Consider the following 17,453-nt stretch of genomic DNA (forward strand, 5'->3'; position numbering starts at 1 on the left):
TTGAAACAAGTTCATATTCTCCTTGGATATGAAAGCATTTTAGCCTTATGTTAGATGAAACTTTTGAGTTATCCAATACCCAGTGAACATATATTCCAGCTCATTGAACCTGAATATCATGAGGAACGGTTGAATTAATTTGTGCAGGAATGATATTTTTAGGAAAGTCCATTGTAAATTCTAAGTCATAAGGACTATATTAGCACCTCAGACAAGATAATTCACTGCTATTATGAATACAGGATTTAATTCATAAAAGAATGAGCAAAATATCTTTATCTTTTTATATTTTTGTTTATCATTTTGCTGTAGGAAATTCTTAAATAAATCACATTCAGGAAGTGAACAGGAATGACTGAGCCTGAGGTCATATTCAAACATCATTTGGTTTATCTTGCAACGTTTCCATTGTTATTAAATTCACCAAATACCTACTAAGTCTAGACCATAACACTACGCAGGTTTTCTGTCTTCTTTCTTTCTGGGCACCAGTATAGACCACACTTTGCATCCTTCCTTGTCATTGAGGTGACCACATTTATCCAGTGGATTATGAACAAAAATGATGCATTTTACTTCTGGGCTTGGTCCATCAAATCCTTCTATGACTAAAGGTCCTCCTGTTTCCTTCTCTGCAAGGCAGAATAAAAGATTTCCAAGGAGCCTGCACTTTAGTGTCTAACATCCTTAAAAAGTCTCTAAGTTCAACATAATGGAGGTTTAAATGCAACATCATATGCTGTTTAAATGCTGTGGGTTAAAGGAGGAGCAGCCCAGGAGAAAGTCAAGCAGAAAATAGTGAGTCAGCAGATCCCTTGGAGTCTTAAGGATGGAAGAAAAAAAAAAATAGCCACAAATCCAACAATAGGAATATAATAATGGAAAATATACCAAGATATAACTGTAACCATAATAATGGGGTCAAGAAAATAGATGGCAAGATGGATAAATTCATCAGAGGACTAGAATATATCAAAATGAATCAAATGAAATTTCTAAAACTGAGATACAAAAATGCAATTAAGAACTCAGTACGCTGGACAAAGTTGAAGGTAGGATTGTTAAACTGAAAGATAAGCTAGTAGAATAAATTCTCATTACCTATCTGTCTAAATATTATTAAGGGGGAAAATAGATAAACATGCATTAAAACAAACAACAACAACAAAAGAACACAGTGAAAATATATAGCATACATTTTTTAATATAAATTTATTTATTTTAATTGGAGGCTAACTATTTTACAATATTGTATTGGTTTTGCCATACATCAACATGAATCTGCCATGAGTGTACACATGTTCCCCATCCTGAACCCCCTCCTACATCCCTCCCTGTACCATCCTTCTGGGTCATCCCAGTGCGCCAGCCCCAAACATCCTGTATCATGCATTGCACCTGGACTGGCGATTCATTTCACATATGATATTATATATTTTTCAATGCCATTCTCCCAAATCATCCCACCCTTGCCCTCTCTCACAGAGTCCAAAAGACTGTTCTATACATCTGTGTCTCTTTTGCTATTTCACATACAGGATTATCACTATCATCTCTCTAAATTCCATATATAATTTGATAACAAAAGGGGAGACAGGAAGAATGGGTTAGAAGAAACATATGTGAGAGTGGATGAGAATTGTCCCAAAACAAGAAAGATACACACAACAGATTTAAGAAGTGCAATGTGTTTTAGTGTAGTGTTTATCCATTGCTGCTAGAACAAATTACCCAAAACCAGGGACTTCCCCCATAGCTCAGTGGGTAAAGAATCCTCCTGCAATGCAAGGGACAGGAGATGTGGGTACGGTCCCTGGGTCAGGAAGATCCCTGGAGGAGGAAATGACAACCCACTCCAGTATTCTTGCCTGAAAAATTCTATGGACAGAGAAGTCTGGCAGGCTACAATCCATGAGGTCTCAAACTGGATATAACTGACACAAGCACTGTGCTGCCTGCAAGGCTACAGAAATAACTGACAAGAAATAACTAGCCAATCAGTTGACTTTTAATTGGGCTTCCCTGGTGGTTCAGCTGGTAAAGAATCTGCCTGTAATGTGGGAGAACTGGGTTCAATCCTGGGTTGGGGAGATCCTCTGGAGAAAGAAACTCCAGTAATCTGGCCTGGAGAATTCTGTGGACTGTATAGTCCATGGGGTTGCAAAGAATCAGACTCGACTGAGCGACTTTCACTTTCAGGGACTTAAAACAAAACAGTCCTGTAAGTTGTGTTCACCCAGTTCCTCTCCTTAGAGTCTAACAAGGCTGAAAATAAGGTGCTGACAAGCCTGGGTTCTTATCTAAGTTAATTAGATTTTCTAGCAAAATCCAGTCCCTTGTACTTATAGAACCCCATGCCTGTGGCAATAAGGTGGGATTTTCTTTCAACCCTTTAGACCAACTGCATTCCCCAACATACTGCACATCCATCTTCAAACCACGAGTAGTTTACTGATCTTCCTAACTTTTTAAATCTCTCTGAGATTGTGCAAGGTACAGTGTTGCTAAGACTGCTATCACTGCATAACAAGAGTGGCCCTTCCTTCAGTTCCAATCTCATATCCCTTACTTCCTTCTGAGTCCACACTTCTAGTGTCCTCCTAAAAGAGAGGTCTATTAACAGTCTCCTCACTGAAGTTCGGGCTTTTCCTGACAATTGAGGAATTTTTCTAAGTCTCCCTCATTCACTTCAGCAGGGTTCCATATTTAACACTATATTTCAAATAATCTTGGCTTTTCCAATTATGCTTTTCAAATTCATTCAACCTCCACACACTAACTAATCCCATTCATTATTTTAGGAAACATAGAAGTAGTTCAGTTCAGTTCAGTCACTCAGTCATGTCCGACTCTATGCAACCCCATGAATTGCAGCAAGCCAGGCCTCCCTGTGCATCACCAACTCCTGGAGTTCACTCAAACTCATGTCCATCAAGTCGGTGATGCCATCCAGCCATCTCATCCTCTGTCATCCCCTTCTCCTCCTACCCCCAACCCTTCCCAGCATCAGAGCCTTTTCCAATGAGTCAGCTCTTTGCATGAGGTGGCCAAAGTATTGGAGTTTCAGCTTTAGAATCAGTCCTTACAAAGAACACCCAGGACTGATCTCCTTTAGAATGGACTGGTTGGATCTCCTTGCAGTCCAAGGGACACTCAAGCGTCTTCTCCATCACCACAGTTCAAAAGCATCAATTCTTTGGCGCTCAGCTTTCTTCACAGTCCAAATTTCACATCCATACAAGACCACTGGAAAAACCATAGCCTTGACTAAACGGACCTTTGTTGGCAAAATAATGTCTCTGCTTTGCAATATGCTATCTAGGTTGGTCATAACGTTCCTTCCAAGGAGTAAGCGTCTTTTAATTTCATGGCTGCAGTCAACATCAGCATTGATTTTGGAGCCCCCCAAAATAAAATCTGACACTGTTTCCACTGTTTCCCCATCTATTTGCCATGAAGTGATGGAACCAGATGCCATGATCTTCGTTTTCTGAATGTTGAACTTTAAGCCAACTTTTTCACTCTCCTCTTTCACTTTCATCAAGAGAATTTTGAGTTCCTCTTCACTTTCTGCCATAAGGGTGGTGTCATCTGCATATCTGAGGTTATTGATATTTCTCCCGGCAATCTTGATTCCAGCTTGTGTTTCTTCCAGCCCAGCATTTCTCATGTAGTACTCTTCATAGAAGTTAAATAAGCAGGGTGACAATATACAGCCTTGACGTACTCCTTTTCCTGTTTGGAAACAGTCTGTTATTCTATATCCAGTTCTATCTGGTGCTTCCTGACCTGCATATAGGTTTCTCAAGAGGCAGGTCAGGTGGTTTGGAATTCCCATATCTTTCAGAATTTTCCACAGTTTATTGTGATCCACACAGTCAAAGGCTTTGGCATAGTCAATAAAAGAGAAATAGAAGTTTTCCTGGAACTCTTGCTTTTTCCATGATCCAGCAGATGTTGGCAATTTGATCTCTGGTTCCTCTGCCTTTTCTAAAACCAACTTGAACATCTAGAAGTCCACAGTTCACATACTGCTGAAGCCTGGCTTGGAGAATTTGAACATTACTTTACTAGCATGTGAGATGAGTGTAATTGTGCAGTAATTTGAGCATTCATTGGCATTGCCTTTCTTTGGCATTGGAATAAAAACTGACCTTTTCCAGTGCTGTGGCCACTGCTGAGTTTTCCAAATATGTTGGGATATTGAGAGCAGCACTTTCACAGCATCATCATCCGGGATTTGAATAAGCTCGACTGGAATTCCATCACCTCCACTAGCTTTGTTCATTGTTATGCTTTCTAAGGCCCACTTGACTTCACATTCCAGGGTGTCTGGCTCTAGGTGAGTGAGCACACAATCATGATTATCTTGGTCATGGAGATCTTTTTTAGAGTTCTTCTGTGTATTCTTGCCACCTCTGCTTGATATCTTCTGCTTCTGTTAGGTCCATCCCATTTCTGTCCTTTATCGAGTCCATCTTTGCATTAAATGTTCCCTTGGTATCTCTAGTTTTCTTGAAGAGATCTCTAGTCTTTCCCATTCTGTTGTTTTCCTCTATTTCTTTGCATTGATCACTGAAAAAGTCTTTCTTATCTCTCCTTGCTGTTCTTTGGAACTCTGCATTCAGAAGCTTATATCTTTCCTTTTCTCCTTTGCTTTTTGCTTCTCTTCTTTTCACAGCTATTTGTAAGGCCTCCCCAGACAGCCATTTTGCTTTTTTGCATTTCTTTTCCATGGGGATGGTCTTGATCCCTGTCTCCTGTACAATGTCACGAACCTCCACCCATAGTTCATCAGGCACTCTATCTATCAGATCTAGTCCTTTAAATCTATTTCTCACTTCCACTGTATAATCATAAGGAATTTGATTTAGGTCATACCTGAATGGTCTAGTGGTTTTCCCTACTTTCTTCAATTTAAGCTGAATTTGGCAATAAGGCGTTCATTATCTGAGCCACAGTCAGCTCCTGGTCTTGTTTTTGCTGACTTTATAGAGCTTCTCCATCTTTGGCTGCAAAGGATATAATCAATCTGTTTTCAGTGTTGACCATCTGGTAATGTCCATGTGTAGAGTCTTCTCTTGTGTTGTTGGAAGAGGGTGTTTGCTATGACCACTGTGTTCTCTTGGCAAAATTCTATTAGCCTTTGCCCTGCTTCATTCCATATCCCATGGCCAAATTTGCCTGTTACCCTAAGTGTTTCTTGACTTCCTACTCTTGTATTCCAGGGAATGCCAAGTACAAGAAATAGTAAGTGCAGGGACTATGGAGTTCTTAAATGTGTCTAAGAGCTGTCAGTCATTTCACTGACTGTTTATTAGGAAGGGAATGTTGTTTGGGAAGTTCTTGGAGAATCTTGAAAGCCATTATAAGGGGTTCACAAGCTTTTCTACAGGCAATGAAGAAGCATTAAAATGCTTATTAAGACAAACAAGAAAACAAGTTGATTTAGAAAAAGAATTTATTGAAGCAATTCAAATAAAAATATGTAAAGTTTCAGAATTTAGCAGGCCTCTTGGGAGCATAATTTGCAAAACTGTAGCAAACTATGTTCAAGGCCTATCTCAGCATCAATGGGTATGGTGAATTGAGGCAAATTCCTTGTTTCTGAGCCTTGTTATAAATGTTTATTTATCTGTTTTAATGGGACATTTATAAATTGGAGACTCTGGTTGCCCTAATAGAAATAAACTGCTAAGTTTCTGTGTAAAAAGCAGGGTTGGGCCAAGCCAGCTTCAAAACATGGAACAACTGCCAAGCAAGTGAAACCTAACTGAAGAGTAACTGGTTAAAGTAGGATATTGGTCAAATTCTAAGTCAATATTTTGACTTAAAAATGAAGGATTTTACTAATATGTGCAGGACATCTCTTGTGCCCCACTCAGATCCTCTAAGTCTCATCTCACTCCAGCCACTACTGTTAGGGGCCCTTTACCAGGTTCTACTCAATGGAGCCTTACCTCTGACCTGTGTTTTGGATCTCCCCCTTTATGCCTTAGGGATTCTCTCCTAGCTCAGTCAGTAAAGAATCTGCCTGCAGTGCAGGAGACATAGGTTCGATTCCTGAGTCAGGAAGATCCCCCGGAGAAGGGAATGGCTACCACTCCAGTATTCTTGCCTGGAGAATCCCATGGACAGAGGAGCCTGGCGGGCTACAGTCCATGGGGTCAAAAGAGTTGGATACAACTGAGTGACTTTCAGTACTACTACTACTTTATGCCTTGGGATTCTTCTGTTGTTACAGCTGGGGCGTCTATGTACCTTAGCCTTGATGCTTGTACAGCATAGAAACATCACAGAATTAATACCTTGGGCCACCCTCTACCAAGTTGGGTCAAGAGTTGAAGTGGATCAAAGTGTTTGTAGACCTACTCAGGAATTTCTCTGGATTCCTGTACTCATGAGGGCTAGCTCCATACTCATCCTTGTCTTGACTTTCTCTTCTCTGAGACATTTTTCCTACCTTCTTGTTCCTCATGCAGATTTGTTTTTCCAGCCCCTGATTTCTTGAGAAGCCAAGCTAGGGAAACAATAAGTAAAGTGGCTTATACAAAGGTGAGGTCAGTCACAAGAGAGGTACAAGGGGTCACAAAAGCAGAGTCAAAAAGACAAATGCAGGAGTCCCAAGGTCAGTGTGGTCCAGAGGACCTTCAAATATTCCCAAGTTGGTAACACAGACACCAGGCTGGCTCAGTGGATATGCCATAGTTGGACATGCTATTTCTACACTGAACTCATCTGTTTGAGTCCCAACTGGTCAAGCACTTTCTCATCACTGTTTTGAGTTCATTGATCTATCTCAGAGAAAACACTGGTAACAGCACAAGGTCTAGGCCTTTTTGCACTTTGTTCTCCCAGTGAATTCATGAACTGATACTCTGGATGTCATTTCAGGAGCTGATTAATGGCACCTGTCCCCTTTCATCCCTCCCATCTTCTCTCTCTCATTTATACTGTTGTTTACAAGTAAGCACTGTGGTCCACAATTACCATCTTTGTTTACCTGCAGGTTCCCAACCAGAAGAGAAACTCTATGAAGAAACTCCTCCATTATGCACCAGTAAATCCTCAGAACTTAGACAAGTAGCTTTCCAAGGAAGTACTCAACAAACCCTGAATGAATGAAGGTCCTGTTCACCGAACTCCATTTCTGAAGCTGCAGGCTGATCACCAGCCTCTGGACAGTGGGGATATCACCATGCCAAGGCCACATGTCTGGCAGGATCTGGATTTCTCCCCATTTTGCCAAGCCTATCTTTTTCAGACTTGCTACACCATCTGGTTTTCAGGAGAGGTAAGGAGGTAGAGGAACAGAGAAAGAGCATGCAAAAGCTCAGGCACAGTCCTTGGCACATAGCAGATACTCAGCAATGGCCAGCCACTTTGATGGCAAGATTGCAGACAGCAGTCTGAGGACATGAAGTGACTCTGGAGGGGCTCCAATGTCTCTTGAAGTCACCTCATAGCTGTATCCCTCTCTGCCCAATGAGAAATTTGCCTTGGGTTTCAGAACTGAATTTCCTCTGACATTTTCCCTTTTTTTCCTATAATGGGAAATGAAGTATAAAAAGTTGTGCACGGCCTACTGCTTTCATCAGGGATCTTTGGAGAGATGTTGGCATTTAAATGCCAGACTCCTTGGTGATGTCAGGATGAGGCCAGCCTCAGGCTTGTCTTGGGGTCAGGGTTAAAGGGCAGGGGTCCTCTTTGGTTTCTGATTTAATAAGAGCATTGCTTCCAGCCAAATGCAAGGCCAGTGAGGCCAGTGCTGAAAACACACAGCTCCGCTGAGAAATAAAGGAGCTAGATGTTTATTACACTGTGCATTTCTTGTAAAAAAAAAAAAAAAAAAGCTAAAAGTGACTGTAGCAGAAGCTGTTCATCAAAAGAGAGACTCAACTTATCAGGCAACCCGTGACTTCACTCTGCACCAGAGGGGAGCTTCCTTGTGAGGAGTCTGATGGTTTGCTATGTGATCCAAAACATGCTCACAGACCCCCATGGCAACTTGGCTCGTGGCAGAGGTCATAGCACTGCCACACTGTGGAAATAGAAAACTCACACCCTTTGATGTAGCCTCCTATTCTGATGCTTCAGAAAGCTCCTGAAATATGACAGATTGGGTGGCTTGTGGGCCAGAGTAATGTGAGTCCAGCTCCACTCTACCACTTAACAGCTGTAGTATGTGGGCATGTCAGTGAGTCACTTTAACATTCATTTTCTCGTTTGTAAATATAGACAGAAATACACACTCTCCTGTTACAAGGTTACAAGGAGATACCTTACCTAGGTCACCTGGCGCACATCAGATCATGTTGGGTCCCTCCTCTTTTAGACTTGGGGGTCCACTGAAGGGACATTAAGAGCCCTGAAGGAGGTCTTCTCATTCTCTGAATAGAAGATGTATTGATGAGAAGCCCCATAAGCTAAGGTGTGCAGTGATACTCCAATACTGCTGGTTCTGGTGGCATTTACCTTGGGCATCTCCGTCACCCTGGGCGCTTTGGTGCTGACATAATCCTCCAAGGATAGTCATGGCACTGCCACGGTAATGCCATGCTAATTACCTGGGGCTGTTATTTCAAAGCGTTAATGACCAGAACTGTAATTCAATCAAGTAAATAACATTTTAAGCAGTTAATAAAAGCAATGAAATTTGTAACTGCCCATTAATGTGATTTCATAAGTCAGTGGACCATCCTTGCCACACAAATATCAATCAGAATTACTAATGCTGTGAATCTGTTGAGAATTCTTCCTCCATATTTTTTTTAAACAAATCATGTTTCTTTTTGTCTCTTCCCTGCTCATTAACTTTCAAAACATGTCTTTCTTAAGGTTCTACCATTAAGGAAATAGCATTCTCACCCACTGACATTGCTTGTGATTTCAGTCTGATTATGAACTAAGACTCCAAGCACTACCCAACTTGCTATAATTCTTTTAATGCCCTCAGTTTTTCAGTTACAATTTATTTTTCAAATCCAAAAGTAATATAGTGCTAGGTCCCCTCAGGGTTCTCAACTTGTGAATGTGAACATTAAGTTCAGAGAGGTGGTTACTTTCTCCAGTGCATTTGACAGTCCTCTCCCTTGAACCCTTCACTTCCTAGTCTCTGAGCCCCCGTCTGTCAGCTTTGAGCTGGGGCCTGAGGACTCACGGATGAATAGGACACTGCCTCTGCTCTCAAAAAGCCATGCCCACGGTCACATCAATGGGCCTCTGTAGTGCGTGTACCCTGTCATCTACAGGTCTCTCTTGGTCCCACAGCTGAATGTGAGGGCTCTGCCAGAAAGGAGATGTTCATCCTGAGCCTTGTCACCTCTTCTCTTCCAGGGACTGTGGTGAAGGGTCCAGCAGAAGCTGCCTTCCTCCACACCAGTCTCTGGGCTGAAGTAGGTTCCACATGGTCTGCACCTTCTGCTTCTGAATGAGTCTTTGGCACATATTTGAATAAATTGGAAGACAGTGAGGGTGTGAAGTGACGGGAGCTAATATTCAGAGAGAGGGTTGGGGGCAGCATAGGTGCTGAGAGTGAGGGCTCTGTCTCCCACTTTGGCTTTGTCAGGTTGCTCTCTTCTCCACTCCACTCCACTGTCTGCTTGCCCTCCACATCTGACCCACCTATTCAACCCCCAAATCACTCAGATGCCCACTGACACCCCCACTCCCCCATTGACTTGCCCACTTGCTCACTGTCCACTCCAGCTCACTCATGTACTCACTCCTAACCCCTGCACTCATGCACCATCTGCCTAACTCATGAACACACCCTTCCCACATACTCACCCCCTCCCTTACCACCATCCATTCACCTATGTGGACCTACACCCGCTCTCACATTCACTAAGCTGGCCACCCAACCCCTGCTTCTCTCACAAAAGGCTGCTGACCAAGTGCTCTGTGGGAGCTGTGAGTTTTGTTGTGAGAGACAGATGAATCAGATCTGGTAACTGGCTGAGAAGGGCTTGTGGGCCAGTGGTAGATGAACATAGGTAGCATTACTGAGAGTATAAAGATGGGGGAAGAGCTAGGGGGACAGGAACAGAGGAGAGAAAAGTAACCAGGCTGGAACAGGCATAAGAGGGGCTTTGAATCAATAGCTGAGCCACTAAGTCAGGAAGGCAAGGAAAGGCATGAATGGTGCACCCTATTTTGAGGACATGCCAGAGTTCAGAGTAAGGGGATGGAGAGGGGGGGTGGGAGGAAAGAAACAGTCAATGGAGACTCATGAACAGAACTGTGAACTGCTCATGCTTCATAGTAGGAGGCTCCTGGCAAAAGAAGACTCCAGTTCACTCCTTGCCCTTGTCCTTCTGCTTGGCTGGAGCACTGCTCTCCTGTCATCTGTCCTTGCCATACCTTAGTCCAGTAGAGACGTCAGGAAATTTGACCAGATCAAATTAGAGCAACTTTCCCAGGCCTAATGACAGAGACTTAAAGTCCAAGTGTGGAATGACACAATTCTCAACTTGACAAAAGTTTCTTATCTACAGTCCCAATGAGATCCAGTTGCCCAGAAACAGAACTGTGGGCATTTCTTGGAAGGCCTCTCTGGGAGGGCCTTTATCTAACTCCTCCCTAGATAAGCACAAGGTTTGAAGGCCATTGTCTTTTCTCATTCCATAACCACAGTTCTGAAGATACCTTACCAAGATGGGCACCTCACAATGATTTAGAAAGTTAAGAAAAATTTGATTACACATAGATGCTGACATAAACAATTCACACAGGTACATACAGACATATAAGGCTGTGGTCACTCAAAAGTCTTGCTCCATTTGATAGATGGTGTTCCAGAGTTTTTCATTCCACGGTCATTCACTGATTTCCTGCCATGTGGCAATTCATTTCCCTGGTCCTGTGAGACACATGGCTATAAATAACAGCCCTGCCTTCAAGTTGTCTCCCTGGATTCATCAAAGTAGGCCTTTGAAATAATGATTAAAATGTAGTTGGACAAATTTATAACAGTGACTAACAAAAAAATGATCACAGAGGAAGGGTAAATGCCTTCTGGTTGGCATCTAGACAATGGATATGTGAGGTGGGTTTTGAAGAATGAGGTAGAGAAAGGATTAGGGACTCTAGCAAATTGAGGAGATTTGTGCAAAGGCATTGTGTTTTTCAAAGGGTTTTCACACCTGTAATTCATCCCATGTGCCCAGACTAAAGGGCAGGCTGTGGTGTGGTGGAAGATGAGACTGGGCCATGAAAGGGAGTGCCAAGGAGGCCTAACCTCTAGGGCGTTTGGACCAAATCTTGAATCTGTTATTATTGTTGTCCATTTGCTAAGTCATGTCCAACTCTTTGTGACTTCATGGACTGCAATATACCAGGCTTCCCAGTTCTTCACTATCTCCCAGAATTATGTCAAAATCATGTCCACTGAGTTGGTGATGCCATTCAACCATCTCATCCTCTGTTGCCTCCTTCTCTTTCTGCTCTCAGTCTTTCCTGGCATTAGCGTCTTTTCCAGTGAGTTGGCTCTTCACATTGGCTGGCCAAAGTATTGGAGCTTCAGCTTCAGCATATTCCTTCCAGTGAATCTTCAGGGTTGATTTCCTTTAGGATTGACTGGTTTGATCTCCTTGAAGTTCAAGGGACTGTCAAGAATCTTCTCCAGTACCACAGTTCAAAAGCATCAATTCTTCAGCATTCACCCTTCTTTATGGTTCAACTCTCACATCCATACATGACTTCTGGAAAAACCACAGCTTTGACGACAGAGACGTTTCTTGGCAAAGTGATGGTGCTGCTTTTTAATATATTGTCTAAGTTTGCCATAGCTTTCCTTCCAAGGAACCTAAAACTATAAGTGTTCCCTAAAGGTTGTTGAGAAGATGAATGACAAAATCAGATTTATATTAAAGAACTATCTTTACTGTAGATGGAGAATAGATTGGAAGGGAATGTTACTAATAGAGATACTTTCTAGCCATGATGAGGACTTATTAGCAATAAAGACAAACGTGTACACTGAAGATATTAAGGGGGTGAGGTTGACAAGACCAGTTTTCCCATCAGATGTGGAATATAAGAGTTATGGCAAAGGCCAACACTTTCAGGATGCTGGAATAAGGCAATGTTCACAAGGCAGGTTGTGCAGGGGTAGGAACAGAGTCTGAGGATGGGAACTTAAGCTTCAATTCAGGTCAGTTCAGTCATTCCAGTTATTCAGTCGTGTCCAGCTCTTTGCGACCCCATGAATCGCAGCACGCCAGGCCTCCCTGTCCATCATCATCTGCCAGAGTTCACTCAAACTCATACAGACTTAAGCACTCACAGTATACAGGCCTCTTTCCTTACTGAGTGCACAAGTGGCTACAGTCCCAGCTCTTTGCAGTGTGCACTAAATGGGGCCCTGGACAGGTCTGGACAATGAAATAAGAGCATCAGGCACAGGTGTCTCTTCCTGGCTGAAGCAGTAAAGGCAACCCCAAAGAATTGCCTATATTCCAGAATGGACATCCCATGAGGGGGATTCAGTTCAGTTCAGTCACTCAGTCGTGTCCGACTCTTTGCGACCCCATGAATCGCAGCATGCCAGGCCTCCCTGTCCATCACCATCTCCGGGAGTTCACTCAGACTCACATTCATTGAGATGCCATCAAGCCATCTCATCCTCGGTCGTCCCCTTCTCCTCCTGCCCCCAATCCCTCCCAGCATCAGAGTCTTTTCCAGTGAGTCAACTCTTCGCATGAGGTGGCCAAAGTACTGGAGTTTCAGCTTTAGCATCATTCCTTCCAAAGAAATCCCAGGGTTGATCTCCTTCAGAATGGACTGGTTGGATCTCCTTGCAGTCCAAGGGACTCTCAAATGTCTTCTCCAACACCACAGTTCAAAAGCATCAATTCTTCCGTGCTCAGCTTCTTCACAGTCCAACTCCTACATCCATACATGACCACAAGAAAAACCATAGCCTTGACTAGATGGACCTTAGTCGGCAAAGTAATGTCTCTGCTTTTCAATATACTATCTAGGTTGGTCATAACTTTCCTTCCAAGCAGTAAGCGTCTTTTAATTTCACGGCTGCAGTCACCATCTGCAGTGATTTTGGAGCCCAGAAAAATAAAGTCTGACACTTTCTACTGTTTCCCCATCTATTTCCCATGAAGTGATGGGACTGGATGCCATGATCTTTGTTTTCTGAATGTTGAGCTTTAAGCCAACTTTTCCACTCTCCTCTTTCACTTTCATCAAGAGGCTTTTTAGTTCCTCTTCACTTTCTGCCATAAGGGTGGTGTCATCTGCATATCTGAGGTTATTGATATTTCTCCCAGCAATCTTGATTCCAGCTTGTGTTTCTTCCAACCCAGCGTTTCTCATGTTGTACTCTACATATAAGTTAAATAAGCAGGGTGACAATATATAGCCTTGACGTACTCCTTTTCCTATTTGGAACCAGTCTGTTGTTCCATGTCCAGTTCTAACTGTTGCTTCCTGACCTGAATACAGATATTAGACATAAACTTTTGTTGTGTAAGACTGAAATCTGGTGGTTGTTAGTTATTACAGCATGATCTGTCTATCCAGAATCAAATGGATTTGTTCTCAAAACTTTTTTTTTTTAGTGTTTCCTGGGTTTCTCTTTACTTTGAATAAGGATAAAATAGGCAGGAGAAGTATAAATAAACTGTTGCCCATATGTGAGGCTTCCTAGCTGGCACTAGTGGTAAAGAACCCACCTGTCAATGCAGCAGATATAAGAGACATGGGTTTGACCCCTGGCTGTGGAGGATTTCCTGGAGAAGGGAGTGCAATCCAAGCCAGTATTTGCCTTGAGAATCCCATGAACAAAGGAACTTAGTGGGCTATGGTCTGTAAGATATAAAAGAGTCAGACAAGACTGAAGCAACTTAGCACAGTTGGCATCATACCACTCCAAGAGGGAAAAAAGACAATAAAAAAAATTTCCAGGAGGAGTTCTAGGAGCCATCTTTCCAGAGGTCTAGAACCCAATTCAGATTCACTTCCTAAGATGAATTTAAAGTGTGTTAAAGCTGTTCTTATTTAACTTATATGCCGAGTACATCATGAGAAATGCTTCACCAGATTAGGCACAAGGTGGAATAAAGATTACTGGTAGAAATATCAATAACCTCAGATATGCACATGATACCACCCTTATGGCAGAAAGTGAAGAGGAACTAAAGAGCTTCTTGATGAAAATGAAAAAGGAGAGTGAAAAAGTTGGCTTAAAGCTCAACATTCAGAAAACGAAGATCACGGCATCTGGTCCCAGCTCTTCTTGGCAAATAGATGGGGAAACAGTGGAAACAATGGCTGACTTTATTTTTCTGGGATCCAAAATCACTGCAGATGGTGATTGCAGCCATGAAATTAAAACACGCTTATTTCTTGGAAGGAAAGTTATGACCGACCTCAGTTCAGTTCAGACGCTCAGTCATGTCTGACTCTTTGCGACCCCATGAATCACAGCACGCCAGGCCTCCCTGTCCATCACCAACTCCTGGAGTTCACTCAAACTCACACCCATCGAGTCAGTGATGCCATCCAGCCATCTCATCCTCTGTCGTCCCCTTCTCCTCTTGCCCCCAATCCCTCCCAGCATCAGAATCTTTTCCAATGAGTCAACTTTTTGCATGAGGTGGCCAAAGCACTGGAGCTTCAGCTTTAGCATCATTCCTTCCAAAGAACATTCAGGACTGATCTCCTTTAGGATGGACTGGTTGGATCTCCTTGCCGTCCAAGGGACTCTAAAGAGTCTTCTCCAACACCACAGTTCAAAAGCCTCAATTCTTCGGTGCTCAGCTTTCTTCAGAGTCCAACTCTCACATCCGCACATGACCATAGGAAAAACCATAGCCTTGAATAGAAGGACCTTTGTGGACAAAGTAATGTCTCTGCTTTTGAATATGCTATCTAGGTTGGTCATAACTTTTCTTCCAAGGAATAAGTGTCTTTTAATTTCATGACTGCAATCACCATCTGCAGTGATTTTGGACCCCCAAAAATAAAGTCAGCCACTGTTTCCACAGTTTCCCCATCTATTTCCCATGAAGTGATGGGACCAGATGCCATGATCTTCGTTTTCTGAATGTTGAGTTTTAAGCCAACTTTTTTGCTCTCTTCTTTCACTTTCATCAAGAGGCTTTTTAGTTACTCTTCACTTTCTGCCATAAGGGTGGTGTCATCTGCATATATGGGGTTATTGATATTTCTCCCGGCAATCTTGATTCCAGTCTGTTGTTCCATGTCCAGTTCTAACCATTGCTTCCTGACCTGCATATAGGTTTCTCAACAGGCAGGTCAGGCGGTTTGGTATTCCGATCTTTTTCAGAATTTTCCAGACTTTATTGTGATCCATGCAGTCAAAAGTCTTGGCATAGTCAATAAAGCAGAAATTGATTTTTTTTCTGGAATTCTCTTCCTTATTCTATGATTCAGCAGATGTTGGCAATTTGACCTCTGGTTCCTCTGCCTTTTCTAAAACCAGCTTGAATATCTGGAAGTTCACAGTTCATGTACTGCTGAAGCCTAGCTTGGAAAATTTTGAGCTTTACTTTACTAATGTGTGAGATGAGTGCAATTGTGTGGCAGTTTGAGCATTCTTTTGCATTGCCTTTCTTTGGGATTGGAATGAAAACTGACCTTTTCCAGTCCTGTGGCCACTGCTGAGTTTTCCACATTTGCTAGCATATGACCAACCTAAGCAGCATATTAAAAAGCAGAGACATTACTTTGTCAACAAAGGTCTGTCTAGTCAAGGCTATGGTTTTTCCAGTAGTCATGTATGGATGTGAAGTTGCACTATAAAGTAGCAGTGGTTTAATTCTTGGCCAGCACATAAACAATGAAGCTAACAGAGTTCTTCTGCTCAGGGAGTAAGTTCTCTGGATAGTTGTTTATGTAATTTATTTATACACAAATTGTGTAGGACTGCCTGAATAGTTGCCTGGAGTGCAACACACACACAAGGTCAGGGAGAAGAGCCCTTTTGTGACAGAAGTTGATTAGACCTGCCCATAGCCAGCCAGCCCCATTCTAGCTGCATTTTTGTCAAATCTCTCTTTATACTCAATATGTTTCCAGGTTCTCTGCTTTTCAAGCCTGCAGTAATTTATCTTGTGCACAGAAAGCGTAAAAATAGTGAACTAACTAAATTAGAAATACTTAATTATTGGGAAGCTAGCAGAGGAAACCATTGTTGTTGAGAGATGTTATGGCCACTGCATCAATAACATAGTTCTCTCACAAGACTCACCTTCACAGGATGCCTCCCATCCCACTAAGTACTGATTCTGTTTGTAACCACAACAGGCAGAACAGGATATTTCAGAATCCATGTTCTCTATTCTGTATCCTGAATTTTCAGGTCTGATCATCTTTTTCATTCTTCTCATTCAATGTGAGCTCTCCCTCCAATTTGCCTCAAATCTGAATGCATTGTATTATAGGAAGAGTTGGTCACTAAAAACATTGATAGCATAACAAAAGGCAATCATTAACAGACATTATTTTAGAAATACAAAATTAAGTGGTGGAATATAGAATTTCCTTGAAAATCACCAAATGTCACTTTGAAGTTTTTCCTTGAAATATTTCTTGTCCTAGTCTATATAGTATGAATGAACTAACGAAAGAAAAATTAATTACCCTAACAGTAGCACTGTGCCATCCAGAGATTAGCATTCCAGAAGCTCTGTAGATGAGAACATAGACTCACACTAATTGTAAGTGGAAAGACACTGACCAATAGCATACGAAAGAGGGGCCCAGTCCAGTGAGCAGAGCGTGAACTCCAGAGCACATCACAGTGTAGCTTTGTCTCAGCTTTGTCACTCAGTCACGATATGCTGGAAGCTGCTTAATTGATTTGTGCATTAAGAAATTCATTTGTAAAAGGGATTTACCTTCTTCTGAGGGGTTGCTGTTGAGGCTTAAAAAAAATTGATACATGCTATGTATATGTCTGACATATATACTTGTTAGATTATCCAGGGCAGCTGTGCTTGAAGAAAGTCTCACAACTGGCAGCAAGATGTGATGGTCTATAATGGTGGCCCACAAAAATAAACAAATGATATTTTTGCTATTTTTTTTTAAATTGGCACATTTTAAAGGCATTCACTTAAATAATCTCTTTGTCATGCACATTTCAGTGTTCAGACTTCTCTTGCATATATAAGCAAAGTTATTACTTATGTGCTATACAAATAATTGAAGGTTAATTAGCAGTATAACTAAATAGTAATGTTGACAGTCTCCTTCACACAAATTTTTAAAAATCTTCCTCTTTGTAAGAATGTGGGGTTACCACAGAGAGTGCAGTTTGGCTTTTGAACCATTAATCAGATCAGGGATAACTGGTGAGGAGTATAAGGACCCTTTGCAGATCTTGCAAGAAAGTACCCATGATCCAGGGACACCCAGGTGAAATACCAAGAGAGAGGGAGGAGTCAGGGCATCCTGAAAGACATTAAGGGCAA

The 17,453-nt window shown here is 42.1% G+C and overlaps 1 non-coding gene across 1 annotated transcript; it reads left to right on the forward strand.

Annotated features, from left to right (window-relative positions):
* Positions 1-17,113: 17,113 nt before the first annotated feature.
* Positions 17,114-17,243, forward strand: LOC120855215. Its single transcript, XR_005719185.1, has one exon. It is a non-coding gene; the product is annotated as a small nucleolar RNA SNORA19 (small nucleolar RNA).
* The last annotated feature ends 210 nt before the right edge of the window (positions 17,244-17,453 follow it).

Source organism: Oryx dammah, unplaced genomic scaffold, assembly GCF_014754425.2.
Source record: "Oryx dammah isolate SB20612 unplaced genomic scaffold, SCBI_Odam_1.1 HiC_scaffold_27, whole genome shotgun sequence".
In the NCBI taxonomy this organism is placed as follows: Eukaryota; Metazoa; Chordata; class Mammalia; order Artiodactyla; family Bovidae; genus Oryx; species Oryx dammah.